Source organism: Anas platyrhynchos, chromosome 7 (genome assembly GCF_047663525.1).
Source record: "Anas platyrhynchos isolate ZD024472 breed Pekin duck chromosome 7, IASCAAS_PekinDuck_T2T, whole genome shotgun sequence".
NCBI classification, from domain to species: Eukaryota; Metazoa; Chordata; class Aves; order Anseriformes; family Anatidae; genus Anas; species Anas platyrhynchos.
Genome location: NC_092593.1, coordinates 22,468,802 through 22,483,657, shown reverse-complemented (window position 1 = coordinate 22,483,657; position 14,856 = coordinate 22,468,802). Strand labels below are relative to the sequence as shown.

The window sequence follows — 14,856 nt, the reverse complement described above, 5'->3', positions numbered from 1 at the left end:
GAGGGGGACCTGGTGATAAATTAATAACTTCAGTTAAGAAAAGGCTTCCCCACTATTCTGCCAAAGAGGAGGTATTAAAAGGGGGACGAATAGATAGAGATGGTGCTGAAATACAGCCCTCGGTGCCTGTTGAGCCCACTGAATTCTTTCTGCTGTAGACTTTTTTCATTTGCGGGGAAAGATGAAGCGCGGCTTTTGATTAGAAGGGAATCTTTTTATGGTTAATAAAAAGGGAATGAGCCCCGGGATCAAATAGATCATGGAAATTAAATGGAAATTATGGCACTCTCCAACAATTTCTGCCCGAGCCTGCCGCCGATCCCGGCCGCGTAAAGCTCTGGCTCCTGCTCCTGCCCTGCAGCCGGAGCCGGCGGGGGCAGGAGACGGGGCTCGGCCCGGCCCCGGTGCCGGGGGTCCCGGGGGTCCCCGGGGCCGCCCCGCAGTGCCCGGGGGCTGCCGGAGCGGCGCTGCCCGGCGCTGCCTCCCTCGGGACCGCACCTCGGAGCCCTCCCGCTCCGCTCAGCGCCGCCGCCGCGTTACCGGCTAGAGGCGAGGCCGGTGGCAGGGGAAGGAAGGTGACTGCCGGCTGCGCGATGATTTTAATTACCGCAATTACTGCGAGATTATTCAGCGGCGGCACGGAGCCGTGCGCTGCCTCGCCGGGGAAGCCCGAGGAGCGCCGTACGGGGGCCGCTTTCCCTCCCGCTTCTTCCCCTGCTCGGCGGCGCGGCGAGCCCCGGCTGCGGCACGGCTCGGCTCGGCTCGGCTCGGCTCAGCTGGGCTCCCCGGCAGCCTGTTGCGGGGCCCCGAGCCCAGCCCGGCGGGGCCCGGCCCGGCTCCGTTCGCCCCCGGCGTTTGGGGCGAGCTGGCCGCCTCTCGGCAGGGGTGCGGGCACGAACGGAGCGGGCGAGGTGAGCGGCGTTACAAAGTTAGCCCCGGCCCGCCGTGGCCGCCAAACGCGGCCGGCGGGTCCCCCGGTGGCTGCGGGTCCCCCGATGGCAGTGGGTCCCCCCGTCCCTTCCCCTGCCCCAGGCTCGGGACCAGGACACGCGGAGCCGCTCCCGTGCTCCCGACGCGTCGGTAATTGCTGGCGCTCCAGCCTAAGGTGAATTTCAGCCCGGATCATGAACCATTTCACGTCCAAATGCAAGCTTGCAGTACTTTCCTAGTGCCAATTAGGAGCCTATTACAAGCCATTAGATTGATCAATGTACCTTAAACAATGTGAATGATTTATATGGCAAAGAAAAAAAAACTGCTCGCATCCATTGTACTGTTCCGGCGGCCAACCTGGCCCTGCGTGTCCATTCATCACAGCTGTGAACAACAAAAGCGATTTATTTTGAAAACTTGCATGTGAAGAGACAGGCTCAGCTCCTCCGTCCTGAGACCATGCCGGTCCCTGGTGGCAGGGGCTGTGGGCACGGGGGTGCTGCTGCTTTCCAGAGGGATTAATTCACCCCCTACCTGAAGGGGGGAAGGAAACAAAGGGATCCTGGCTGCTGCCGTAACGAGCCCCTGGCCTGCTGGGCACGTTTGAGGCAAGGAGGAAAGCAGCAGTTACCCATTTGTGTAACGAAGCAGTGGGGTGGCTTCCTAGCCTTGTATTGAGCAGGGAGGTGTGGAGCCACCAGCCCTTGAGGTGCTGGGTAAGAAGGGAAGGAGTAGGGTATGGCCTCCTGTGCCTAGCAGCTCCAACCCGAGGTGGTGGCATGTTAGGCACTTGCAAGGTCAGAGCAGTCACCGGTAGGCCTTGGCCTGCTTGCTTGGTCAGAGGGGCAGGGAACGGCTAGCACCTGGGAAATGCCTTCCAGAGTAAGGGGCTGGGAAGGCTGGCTTGGGTCAGAGGCAGTGGGACTGTGTTTTGCCACAAATTCAGTGGAGGGCCTCTGTTTCTCCCTTTTCCCTTACCTTCTCGCTAACCTTACTCGCCCTGCTCCTTAGCACTGTAAAATTGCTGTCCTTTCTACAAGCTGAGTGAGCCAGCAGCTTGGTGCTCTGAAGTGCTCTGAATCTGAACTCCTGAGGGGGACACGCAGTGCCAGCTAAGCAGGCTGCTCTTTAAAGCAGCACTCAGATGGGACTGGTGGCACTGTTTGTTAGGAAAAGAAATGCACTTCTACTCTTCCTTCAGCTGGAAATCTGCTCTGAGAGAGCATTACTAATTTAAGATCTCAGGTATCGTCAGTGTTTCAGCAGCAATCTGGTTGTCTGTTTGCTACGTTCTGGCCTCCAGAAATTGCTACAGCACTTGTTAAAAGTCACCATTTTATCATGTCATTTTCTGCAAGGAGGTAAGCACAGGGTGCATCGATACCGGGACAAAGAAAAGAAACAAGGGAAGGGTGTCAAATCCTGTCAAGGGATATGACCTTTTTGTCGCAAAGCGTGTGTACAACCACTTCAGAGTCTGATTTTCCTAGTTGTTCATATGGTACCGAGACTATTCACTTACTAATCTAGTCATCAGCTGCTTCTTTTCTTGATAAAAAGGGATTAGGAAAATGCAGCATCTGCCGTGTAAACTGAAGGATGGATGCAATCGGAATACAAGCCCTCCTCCCGCTTCCCTATAGGAGATGCCGTGATGCGAGAGGGAGTGTTTCTGTTGAGCCTGTCACACAGAACCCAGTCCTTCCCATTCTGCTAGAGCCTGCACCATCAAGAGCTTAACACATGCAGCTCACGGTGTGTCCTGCTTGCCTTACACTTGTTCTTTCTTACAGAGAAGATGTGAAAGAAGAATAAAAGATGTGGAGGCTGCTTTCAAAGGTTTTGCAGTGTGCGTCCCTTAACCATTGTGATTTTAGGTCTTTTTCCTTCTCCAGAGCGCTGTGTTTGTCACTTTGCCCAGGAGAAGCACTGTGCCAGCCTTCTTGGGACAGGCTCTGGCCTTCCCCTCCTTCAAGTATCCCTACAGATGCTGTCTATTCAAAGTGCTTTCTGCAAGCCCTACCCTATGCATTTATACTCTCTTGTGAAAAAGCAGCCTATGTTTCCTATCATGCTGCTTCAGGCACTTACATTCCATCTGGGTTGCATTGCCCTTTAATTATCAGTCGTCTTATTGTGATCAAGTGAACTTTTACTAATCTCCACATTTATTGTTAAGGTAAATAGATGCTGCTTTTAATCAATACAGAGGGCCACACCAATGCAGTTCGACGTAACTTAAGTCAACTGTAAAGAGTTCAATGTGTGTATAATTACAGAGGACGTCGGCTATTCACTCCAGCCTAATTCAGTGTCTCTTCAGAGGCAGACCTCTTCGCTTCCCCATCCCGCTCTCACCTCACATGCTGCCCCCACCCCAAGGAGGTAAGAGAGGAGCGGCAGGGGCCGGCAAGCCACAGCCCTGCTGAACCTCGGGCTGCTCGGCAGATTGGAGCTGCCGGGTGAGCACAAGCCTCCGGGTACAATGCGGCACTTCCTTCCAACAAAAAAGATTGATTGCATCTTGGCCTTGGTATTAAATGTGCTATTATCAGAAGAAGCTGAAATAATGCATACAGTTGCTGTAAAAGAAAGCAGGTTTCCTTTGCGAACATACCTATTATTTCAATAGTACTTGAGAACTGTTTCAATAGTGGCCAGGTTGTTGCTTACTGAAATACATTTGAATTGAATACATATATATCAAGGTTTTTTCTTAATTTTAGTTTGAGTTATTCCTGAAGTTCTCATTAAATTTACCATTTGTAAAGGACAGATTAAATGAAAATGGCTTTCAGAAAAATAGAGCTGGAAATTATTTTGGCCTTTCTGACCTGGAAGAGGTGATAATTTGCAGCAGCACTACATATTGGACATGTCTGACATTTTAGGTATTCCCTCACAGTTTCAGACCTTTGTACAGATGAACTCCGTCTGGGACAACCCAGCAGTCAACTTTTTGTTACCTTAATGTAAATGAGAGGACTGCAGCTGTCTTAAGCAATCTAGGCAGACAACACCGATGGAAATGAAACTCGGGTAAGGGCAATGATAAGAAAAGAATGTCTATTATCCACAATAATGCTCCTAACATTTTCTAAACAGCTATTACCTGTGTCTGTCCATAATTGTCCTTGCTACAGTAACGGTGCAATCTTTCTTTCAGAACACTTACAGAAATCTCTCTCCACTGACTTTTCCAAATGTAAACAACCTATACAGCGTTTTCTAATGTAAAACAAATGTGGTAAGTAGGTCCCACATTAAAGAATCACTTTGACTGGAATGTCTGAAATGCTCCAGGGATTTTGGGGTGGGTTTGAAAATGCTGCCATTTGCATTCAGTTTCCAAACCCAGTCCCATAGATACCTACGAGTGTCAGTAGGACTTACATAGCACATTATTTCTGAGTTTGAATGGTTGCAGAGAACAGATAGAAAATAAGTTGTTATGCGTTTTTTCTATCTAACTTCAATATTTCTCAGGTCTGTTATTGCACACTAACATGACTATTTTTCAGTGTTGGCACTAACAAACAGTTGCCTAGTTAGAAAATGATGCGACTCCAAAATTCTCTGTTACAGCAAAACAACTAGAAGCTAATATCTGTATCATATCCCCCCCAGGTTCCTATTTCTGTTAGGTAAAACATGTTAGTTTATCTCATTACAATGGGACTCAGTTTAAAAGTAGACTGTTGAGCACCTCAGAGTGATTGAAATCAGTGTAACAAAACGTAGGTTCTCCCCTCTGTATTAAGAAATATGTTTGCCATACCTATGCAATACTTACACTGTGTAACTCTATTATGCCATTTAGAGGAAATTTAGCAAAGCGCCTAAGTGTGTTCAGCCTGAGACAGCAGTGCGTGGTGTTTGTCTTTTTTTTTTTTTTTTTTTTTGAGACATGATGAATCAAAATATAGGTCTGAGAGGAAGAGGCAGCAGCGTCCTCAAGCTCTTTCGGAGTACCCCCACACATAAACTGGTAGGTAACACCACATAGCCAGGTGGCGTAGTCCCTACCCAGCTTGATACTCACTGGCCTCGAGAGAAACCCTACCTGAGTAAGGTGAAGGTGAGTACATGGAGAAACTTGGGTTCATTCAGAGAAACTTAAAAAAATAAAAAATAAAATTGTAAGGTAGGTGATCCAGCTGCGGGCCTTGGAAAGGTAGGGTGTTGCATTCTGCTTGAAATCCTCAGTGTGCGGGACCCCTGCTCTCCCCGCAGCTGGGGAGGTGCAGGTGCACACGTGGAACAGAAGTGATACTGCTCTGTTCCAGCAGTTGATGTGGTACTTGCAGAGAGGCTGGAGGGATCCTGTAACCAGGGAGTCCCAGAATACCTCTGTGCCAAAAGTGCAGACTGGAAATACTACAAAATGTGCTTTTATTGGTATGTGAGTGAGGCATTCAGCCCATATAACACTGGGTGTTCTTCCAGTTAGATGTAAAAATCTGCTGTATCTCAAGTTTTGCAGCTCTAGGACAGAAATTCTGTGGACACAGACTATCTGCAGATGCTCTGTTACCTGTGCACGCACACTTGTGGCCAAGAAAGGAAGAGGAAGGGGATCTCTGTAAAATCAGCTGCTTAAGAGGAAAACCAAATAGTCAAAGTACCAGCTTGGTAGTTTGATATTCGATTGCCTTTTGTTACAGTATTTTTCAAATAGCTGTTGCCATAACAACATAACATATTCTTCTTTTTTTTTTCCTGTTTGAAAAAAATATTCTTGCCAGAATTCTTCCATAATAGCTTCCATTAACTGCAGTGGCTTCTCTTGGTGAGGCCAGTGCTGATGTCTCCTGCTGTCACAAGTCACTCACAAATCTAGCAGATGTTTTGTTTGATAAGGCCAATTTGAGCTTTATAAAACATGTTGTGCGGTTGTTCCCCCCCCTCCCCATCTCTGAAGAGCAAATATCAGTAAGGATGGGATTCAGAGCTGATCATTAGTCATGAAACAAGACGTTTGATACCTGTTGGTAGGATTTTGCCATACATGAAAATCTGGATCAGACCAAACTTGAAATATCCTACTTTAAAATACAGACGGTGTACCAAATACTAAGAATTAGATTTTGACCTATTAGGGACATATATATACCTACTGGAGGAAAAAAAAGGGGGGGGGGAAGAGGAATAAAAGGGATAAGAGATACAATATCTTGCTAAATTCTTAAAGTAAATATTGTAGATAAGAGAGGTTTAACATAATCAAACAGAAGTTACTATAAAACAGTCAGAAAGAGCAAAAGAAAAGGAATCCCCTTCAAACACTGATGCTGCCCTGAAAGTGCTGGCAGTTTTGTTTTGCATTCAAACAGTTTGCATGACTAAGAAATAATCACTTTTCCAGGCCATCTGCACCGTTGACAGTGGAAAACATGTTCAGATAAATATATTTAATAATTTGTCTGCTAATACTGTCTTCTTTCTAGAAACAATTTAATACCATCTTCAAACAAATTCAAAATAATTGAATACCGGTAAAAATAAAAACAATTTAATACCATCTTCTTTCTAGAAACAATTTAATTTAAGAATTTAATTTCTAGAAACAACTTAATCAGATCATCAAATGTAGCTGCCCCTCTGGAGAGTAGGTGTTGTACTTTCTTTTTCCTTGGAAAGGGAAACTGAGGTACCAGCTATTCAAATGTTGCATGATTACACAGGTTGCCCACTTTTTCTCTCATTATACTTCTTTCATATTTAAAGTATATAACCTTGGACACAATGTTTTTCCAAGTCAAAATATGCATCCTTATTTACTTTCTAAATTGCATGTACTGCCTTTTCGTCATTATTAAATATTTAGTAGATCTAGGGACAAAACTATTTCTTTTTGCAAGGGTTATTTTTGTAATTAGCTACAACCATGTTGTAAGTTATTTTGGTTTTTAAGTAGTTATCACTGAATAAGAAAAGGTCCAATGAATTACATTGTTACTTGTGTCTTCTGTTTCATTTGTGAAGTCTGCAAACAGCAATGCTTAAAACAGCATCACAAATCATGTGATTTGTGGCTCTGTATTGAAAATTCAGAAGGGATCACAATTTCTTCCTGTGTAGCTGATACTTTTTTTTTCTGATGTGTAGCTGAACGATCTCCCCGTCTCCCCCCAGTTTTGCAGTATTTAAAAGCATACCCACGTTGATGTGTTTCTACTTTTCAGAATGCAGCAGGTCCAGCACCAGTATGTCTGCTCGAGTGTCTCTCTTTGGTTTAGCAACAGAGCTGTGACGGGGCTGATTTAACTCTCCTCGATCAGCCATCACTTTCGGTAAAAAGGTGGAAGTGGTGCTACAGACTCCTGCAGCCTGATTGATAACGTGAAGGATGTTCATCCACACGGCTGCCCGCTAGATTTTATTTGCTGCAGCTAGGTTGTTCAGTCTGAGATCGTTTCGTACTGGCAACAAATCTGCAGGTTTGAAGTCGAGTGACAGGTACCACGTGCGCCTTTGTTACGCTCCACGTTGTTTGCATGTCTGTGTGAGAAATGTGAATGAGATGCATTTCATGTACCGACAGCCACTATCTCTTGCTTTCACACCACTGTGCCGTAAGTGGGGTTGAGAAGAGAGGCTTTAAACAAAAAGAGCTTTCATACCGTGGTCCTGTGTGACAAAGTCACTGTAGGTTGCCCTAGGACTCGGAACTACTGAGGGAACTTTTGAAACGGCCGCTATTTGAACTTCTGAGCAGGGTCTGCAATCTTGCTTAATAATTACATCAAAAGTGACAATTTAATTCACTGTAGGTACCCACAACTATTTCTGAAATTAATAATAGACATGCTTTGTAGCTTACGCATGCCAAAAGTTATAAGACAAGCCTCATCCTGGAACCTGACTATTTTAACATGACTTCCTAAATAGTCCAACAATTTAGAGCTATTACGTAACATTTTGTTCTTGCTAACTTTTAAAACAAAAATGTTTCCTTGCATTCACTCGGTTGTCTGTAGTGAAGTGACCTCTCTGAAAGGGTTACTCTTTGAAGTGCTCTCTGAAGAGAGCTTCAAGGCAGCTGAGTGTCTCAGATCGGGATTTTCTAGGTTTTGATGCAAGAAATTTGTTTAACAAACAGCTCCAAAATATTTAGATTCTGATTAATAACACCCAGCGGTGTGGTATTTAAATAATATAAAGTATGAAATCTAACATGTGGCCAAAGAGTGTGTGCTCCACATGGCTAGGAGAGCAGGAATGGGAGCATGCCAGTATCTGAGCAGGAGGGACAGTTACACAAAGCCAACTGAGCCGTTCTGTAGGGTTATGTAGCTGTTGTCTCTGCTTGCACCAGAACTTTTCTGCTGACGTTTTGTCTGGACAGGATGCACCTTCAGCAGCGCAAGGACCGCTGGTTGCTGTCGCTTTGTTCTTCAGAAGCCCACTTGTGTAAGAGTGTGCAGAGCCCTGCCTGTGGGTAACGTGGGGTACTCAGAATGCAGCAGTTTGGGGGGATTAGCCAAAATTCCTAGTGCAGCGCTGTATGCGTAACGCTACCCAAGCTCAGGGAAACTAGCTGTGAATAACCCTCTCACACTGCTCACCCTGAAGCCGGTGACAGGGCCTTAGAACAGACTGTAGCGAAATTCCTACCCAGTTTTACAGTCTTCTTAAATGTTGAAACATTAGTGATAAAAGCTGCTTTGCTTGGCTGGAAGAATGCTTGGTCTGTCTGAAGGCAGTTAAATAGTAGTGTGTTAGGGTGTGTCTGACAAAAGGGCTTGGACTGACACTGAGATACTGAACTGGCCTCTGCTGAAGGGTTCATTTGAAAATCCCACCTCACTTGTACCATGTTTGCTATTAGATTAGGATCACATCTAATCTCATAGTAATTATATATTAGCTGTATATATTAGCTCTAGGATGAGATCTGATGTTTGCATACAAGTATTTATTTTATTAAATGAAAAGGCAGAAGGACCTAGAAAGCTCTGGCATCGTGTATCTGTACCTCATTTGCATACATACGTTTTAACTGCCAAAACAGAAAAGCTTGTGATTTTAATTTCCATTTTGGGACAAGCCAAAGGGGAAAAAAAACCACATATTTTTAAATCAGCTTTTCTATGATGGAAACAAAATGAAAATCAATTAGCTCCTTAGTATGAATACATTAACACTGTGAATATGCACGTTGTCATTTAGCATGCCAATGTAATGCTGTAATTGTCCAGACGTAACACTGTCAGAAGATGAGGTATACCTGTAATTCTTATTGATTTTCAACCTTTTTTTTGTTTATAAGGGTTGGAAGTAGTATGTAGCCACAGAGATACACACAACTGAAGAGACTCATAACCTGTCTTTGTGAGCAGTTTCACATGTGATCAATCTGCTTTAAGAAAATCCTTCCAGATGCAGTTCTGTATTGGTGATGGGAAATACAAGAAAAGGTGTAGTGGGTAGAATCTGAATATGCTTTCAGTTGTGCATTACTATCTAAAATGGACATTGATGCTAAAGGCATTCTGTTCCCAGATCAACATAGCCATGACTGTTAAAAATGCAAAGAAAGGAGCTCATTCATCAAGCCATACTAATTATATCTAGCCCACATTTGCAAATTGTTTATTTGTAAGCATTCCTGGACTGGTATTACTGATTTGTAAGGATTATTTCACAGTTGTTGGTAACAAAATTAAAAATAGTCTCTGTTTAGTCTCTTTCAGAAGAGTTGAAGCTATATGATGTGGAAACAAAAGGTGTGTAATAAATAGAAGGCCTTATAAGCAAATGTCTTGATACTCAAGGAAACTGTTATTTCATGACTGGATTCTAACTTCAGACCCAATTACAGGATTTCCTTTTTAGAGTTCATTCACCCCATCGCAGAGAATGTAATGAAGATTTTTATAGAACATTTTTATTAGGAGAAATGCGGCAAATCTTTGTGATTCAGGGTTTCAAGACTTTAGATTATCATCTTTAATTTCAGCTAAACAAAAGAGAGTCTCAAGCTTCTTAATTGCAAACACATTGCAAGAAATAGTATTTAGGGCTTTTGAAATCAGGAGATTTTATTTCAGGTGTTCTTCTGGGGTGAATTCCCAGTTTGTAGATGCAGATACCTACTACAGTTAACAGTCTGTACCAGTTCTACGTTTCAAAATTAAATAGTCTGGTACTTCTTCAGTCAATAACACTGCAAGGTACATACTGGAAAAGGGAGAAAAACCTTAAAACCTTAAGTTATCAAGTATTTTGTAAATGTTTGATTCCTGCAGACTCCATGAATTACAGGAATATGAAACTTAAATACTGAAGTTGCACAGAGGTCTCTTTTTCTGGTGGACCCTTTGTCAGGTGCAGGAAGGCTAATCAAAGCCAGAGGTGGCCTTGTTGTTGTAATTTATGTGCTCCAAACAGACCAACTCAGATGTGCTCCAACGCAGAGATGTAGGAGCATTATTTTTTCATTTGACTGATTGTTGACCAAACTGGCAAAGCTTCACAGCCAAACCCTTCTTACAGTGTGTCATTCACAGAGCTGGATCCAGGCAAATTCAGGTTTAGTGATTTGTACCCATGTCACGTTGGACGTGTTTGTGAGCAATTAAAAAAAACAGGTCACGTTTCATACTCTGGAGATACTGCTGTTTGTGATTACCGCCAAATTTAAATATTTTGCCTGCATCAGACTGCTTCAGTCAGCTTACAGGGTTAATAGAGTGCTCTGCTGAGCAGCTTATAGGAGAGCTCACACTTTCAGGAAAACTCTGTCCAGTAGCAGGGAATTGCTACAAATCTCCTGGTGTGAAGTACACCCTCGCTTTACATCTTATGAGAATGGCTTCAGTATACAGCAGCTTCTGTGTCCCACTTCAAGTTGCACCCAGACATCTTTATAAACATATTTAAGGCTGAGAGTTTTAAAGAGGAATTAGCAGCAGCCCTTAGATGTTCAAAAATCCAAAAGTAAATCACTGTTTTATCTTTCTTCCATCCTTCAAAATGCTGCATGTTCTTATTACTTTCAAGTCAAACTCATGACTCGAGAATTTTTGAGTTCTGTTGTGACTGAACATTGAGCACATACGTAATTATCGGACCTTGAACAGAAACAATAAGTACAACTACTTTTTAAACTATTCATACCCATTCTCAGTGTGTAGTATCTAATATGATGTTGTGTTTTAGACAACATTGATATGAAAATGACATCTGAAGTAAGAAAAAAAACAGGAATTATTTACTTTGTGAATTTGTCTCTGTATTGTAATGATTGCATTTGCTCATTGCACACTCTTACACGTGAGATCTCCAAGACAGTGTTTTTAATTCATTGCCTGTTGGGGTCTTTGAATTAGAAATCTAAGAAAATCTGGTAAAGATGGCTAAGAAACTATGTTCAGTCACAGAACATCACCTGTAATTGTGCAATTAACGGTTTTAACTCATTTTGCAGCTTCCTGAAACGCTAGAGAAGCTTTCCAGATTTTCTTATTTAAGCCCTGAAGGCACTAAAGAGTCCTCAAGCTCTGGCTGTTTCCCAAAAGCCCTTGCTTGGGTGTTTCTTAAACAGCTTGATGTTTCTCAGCTGGGTAGAAGAAAGTTAAGCAAGTCCTGAATTTAACAAGGCTAGGTAAGAGGCCCATGTTTTTAATTACCTCATTCGTCTTCTGGTCTTGAGAGCTGAATGTTGCATTCTGACTTCTCTGTCATTTATTCTTCCAGGTATGGGCTGTGGGGTTGACTGGAATTTGCACATCTATACGAGCACTTCATGTGTTTCTTAACAAGTGCTTTACCCACTTAAAGGTATTTTATTGTGGTCATTATTTTGCTCATTAAATATATTTTTGTGGTTAACACAACCGGTGCTCTGGCAGTGGATATAACTTTTCTTCAGCTTTGATGGTGTGGGGGTCATCCAGCCCCTTGTGTTATCACACCAGTGAGATTAATGCTGGCAGTAGTGACCATCATATCGTACTTGGCTGAATGCTGTTTTTTAGGCATTTTGTGCTTGACAATATACATCTTAAGGGAAGTGTGAATCTTAAACTCATAGAATCATGAGGCAGTGTTTCAGTCTCTGACACCAGTGATACACCAAGTGCTGAACAACAACAACAAAAACCACCACAGAAATGACAGAAGAAATAACTGGAGAAACTGAAGATCACTTCTGGTTTAAATTGAGAGGAATTCTTCTGCCCCACAGACAGATGAGTCTGCAGATGCTGCTGTTGTTAGTTTTCTTGAATATTTGACCTGTGAGACTGAAAGTGAGATGATAAGAGGTCTCCTGTGTTTCTCCACACACTATCAGTTTAAAAATATGCAGAAGATATAGACAGAATATCATCACTGGTTTCCTACAGGTGAATGCTGAGAAATGGTAAGTGTTAAGATTTGCATTGGGGTGGATTTTCAGTGACTGGACATCTCGATTGTTGGATGCCTTTGTAAAGTAGCCTGTATTTCTGCTGGAATTACACGGAAGACATTAGTCAACGTGAAAAGTGTTTCAGATACTGTTGTGAAACAGTATCTCTTACAGGTAACTGTTGTAAAAAGTTAACTTGATCAAAAATTCTCCTATGAAATCATCTGTATTTCTACCTTTATCTAGTGAAAAAAGCAACAAATGTGTGAGCTCCTGTTTTTGTTCTAAACTATGGTGGCTGGTGAGGCAAAATTCTCAGAAACTTTCTTCATTTTTAACAACTTTTTTTATACTGCAAGCCTTTTTATTTTCTGCATGTTTTATTTATCATTTTGATTTGAAAACAAAATCTGGCTGTGCTTGGCTCTTTGCATAACAAAACAATACTTTCATTGTGAAGTTTCACGCCTGAGTCTGCTCAGAAAACAACTTAGAAAATAACTTGAAGAAAATGACTTGAAACCTTTCATGGCTTTTTGGCTGGAATGTGCTTTGAGTGATACAAATAGTGGTCAAATACTAGTTTTATCAGTTCTTCTCTGAAACCAAGAGGGATTAGGACTGGAACTTGCACTTGAGAAGGGACTTCAAAATTCATCCTAGCTAGAAAGAAAAGACAGTACCTTTACCTGGAAGATTTAAAAAAACAAACAAACAAACAAAAAAAAACCTAATTTGTTCTCAACCACCTACTTATGAGAAATGTCAATTTGTATCCAATTTTCCTAAATCGGGTATTGAAGCAAGGGTATCACTAAAATTGTCCCCATTTCTTTTAAGTCTTCTCTCGCTTTGTGCTGCAAAACAATCCCTACCATTTCATTAGAAGGGTCGGACAAAGCCCTACAAGCAATTGCCTAGATTTCTTTTCCATAGGTTGTAAATGCATCATATGTGTCTGTCAGGCCATACAACAATTAGCCTAAAGTAATGACACTTCATCTTTCCTGAAGCACAGCTATTTGAAACTGGCCATCTATCTACATGTTCCAACCCATGAAACACCATGGAGGGAAAGTAGGAGTGGGATGGTTGCGTGGCAGATAGATACCATAAATGAGGGCTCTTCTTAAGGCTTTTAGCTGAAGCAGCAGTGCCTCAGAATCACTGTGAACCTGCTGTAAGGGAAAGTAGTCAGAAGAAATTGTTAGTACTAACATTATTAAACAATCACTGGTCCTTTGGAACGTAAGCTGAGTGGGATGTGCAAAATGTTCTCAGCTGTATGTTTTGAGCTAAATCAAGGCAAGGAGCATTAATTACCACGAGCTGCATGGGCTGAGGCTTGCTGCCCAGCTCCTGCCTGCCCAGGGCTCACTGCCTGTGCCCAGGGCAGCCCTGATGCGAGTAGAGTTCCCTGAGGAAGCACTGTAAGAAATCCCACCAGAGAGCTGCATTTAAACTTCAGTGTGAAACTGTAGTTGGTCCTGCACCAAGTTGTGGGGCCTGTTGACATGCGTGCTTTACTGGGCCGCAGATTTTCTGTGTCAGACTTCTTGGACTTTTGTCAGACTCAGTCAGGCTTCATGGACGTTTCTGGCAGTTACTGGACTTTTGGCTGATCCTGGTGAGCATCACCAAACGTTCTTTACTCTTTGTGCAAGGCATTCCAGATCTTTGTTAGAGTCCTTTGAGCTTTACTTTCATTGGCCAAACTGAAACACTAGTGGCTATCGTTTAAGAGATAATGTAAAAAAAGGTGATGCTAATGTCACTGACATTCTTGGTTATCATTTTGTAATTAACTTTTTCCCCCTTCACTATAACTAGAAGACATTGTAGACTAGGTTACCATACCACTAATATCAAAAAAGGTGAGAAATGGGTTATGTTTTGATCCCTATTTTTAACCCCATTTACATTATGGTTTATTAAGCATTTCCATTGTTCAAACTGGTGAACTGACATTATTTATTGAGATTTTAACTCTATGTATTTTCACAATTTTGGTTTCCATTATGTACTTGACATAGTTCAAATGTAACTAATTAGTAGTGAAGTACAACTTTTCATTTATCACTTTCATTTTTGCAGAAACATTTTTTTTAAGCATTTATTATTACTTGTTTATTATGATACAGTGCTTCAGGTTAGAATCTTATCTAATTTTTAATGAGGATTCTAAATCTATTAATGTGTGTAAAAGGTCTAGAAAGAGTATTGTTATTTTTATAAAACAGTGGTATTACTGTAAACATCACTAAGTGATTATGTTTTCACCATTTTATTCAAAGACGTTCAGTGCTAATACTTACTCCTCAACTTCAATATAATTTTGGAACCACTATCCTAAGAAGTAGATAATCCTAGAAAGAAGTCAAATTATTAATGCAGAGTGGCATAGTCATCAACAGACTACAAAATACACTTTAAAAATCATGCTTTTACAAACATGGCACAGACTCTGCTGTAGCACTGTATGCTTTAAAAGCTGCAGATACATTTTAGAAAACACTGATGAAGCCATTACTGCTCCATCCATTTGTTCATAGTATATATCATTATTC

General features: G+C 42.2%; 1 protein-coding gene and 1 long non-coding RNA gene across 2 annotated transcripts in view; both read left to right on the top strand.

Annotated features, from left to right (window-relative positions):
- The first annotated feature begins 3,589 nt into the window (after positions 1–3,589).
- LOC106017144 (uncharacterized) lies at positions 3,590–11,284 on the top strand. Its single transcript, XR_001190395.5, has 4 exons — positions 3,590–3,972; positions 4,100–4,180; positions 4,839–4,921; positions 7,119–11,284. It is a non-coding gene; the product is annotated as an uncharacterized lncRNA (long non-coding RNA).
- Positions 11,285–11,609: 325 nt separating this feature from the next.
- Positions 11,610–14,856, top strand: part of OLA1 (Obg like ATPase 1) — a 109,171-nt gene continuing 105,924 nt past the window's right edge. The window contains exon 1 of the mRNA XM_027461345.3: positions 11,610–11,634. The gene's annotated coding sequence lies outside the window, so the exon portion shown is untranslated. The remainder of the gene's footprint in view (positions 11,635–14,856) is intronic.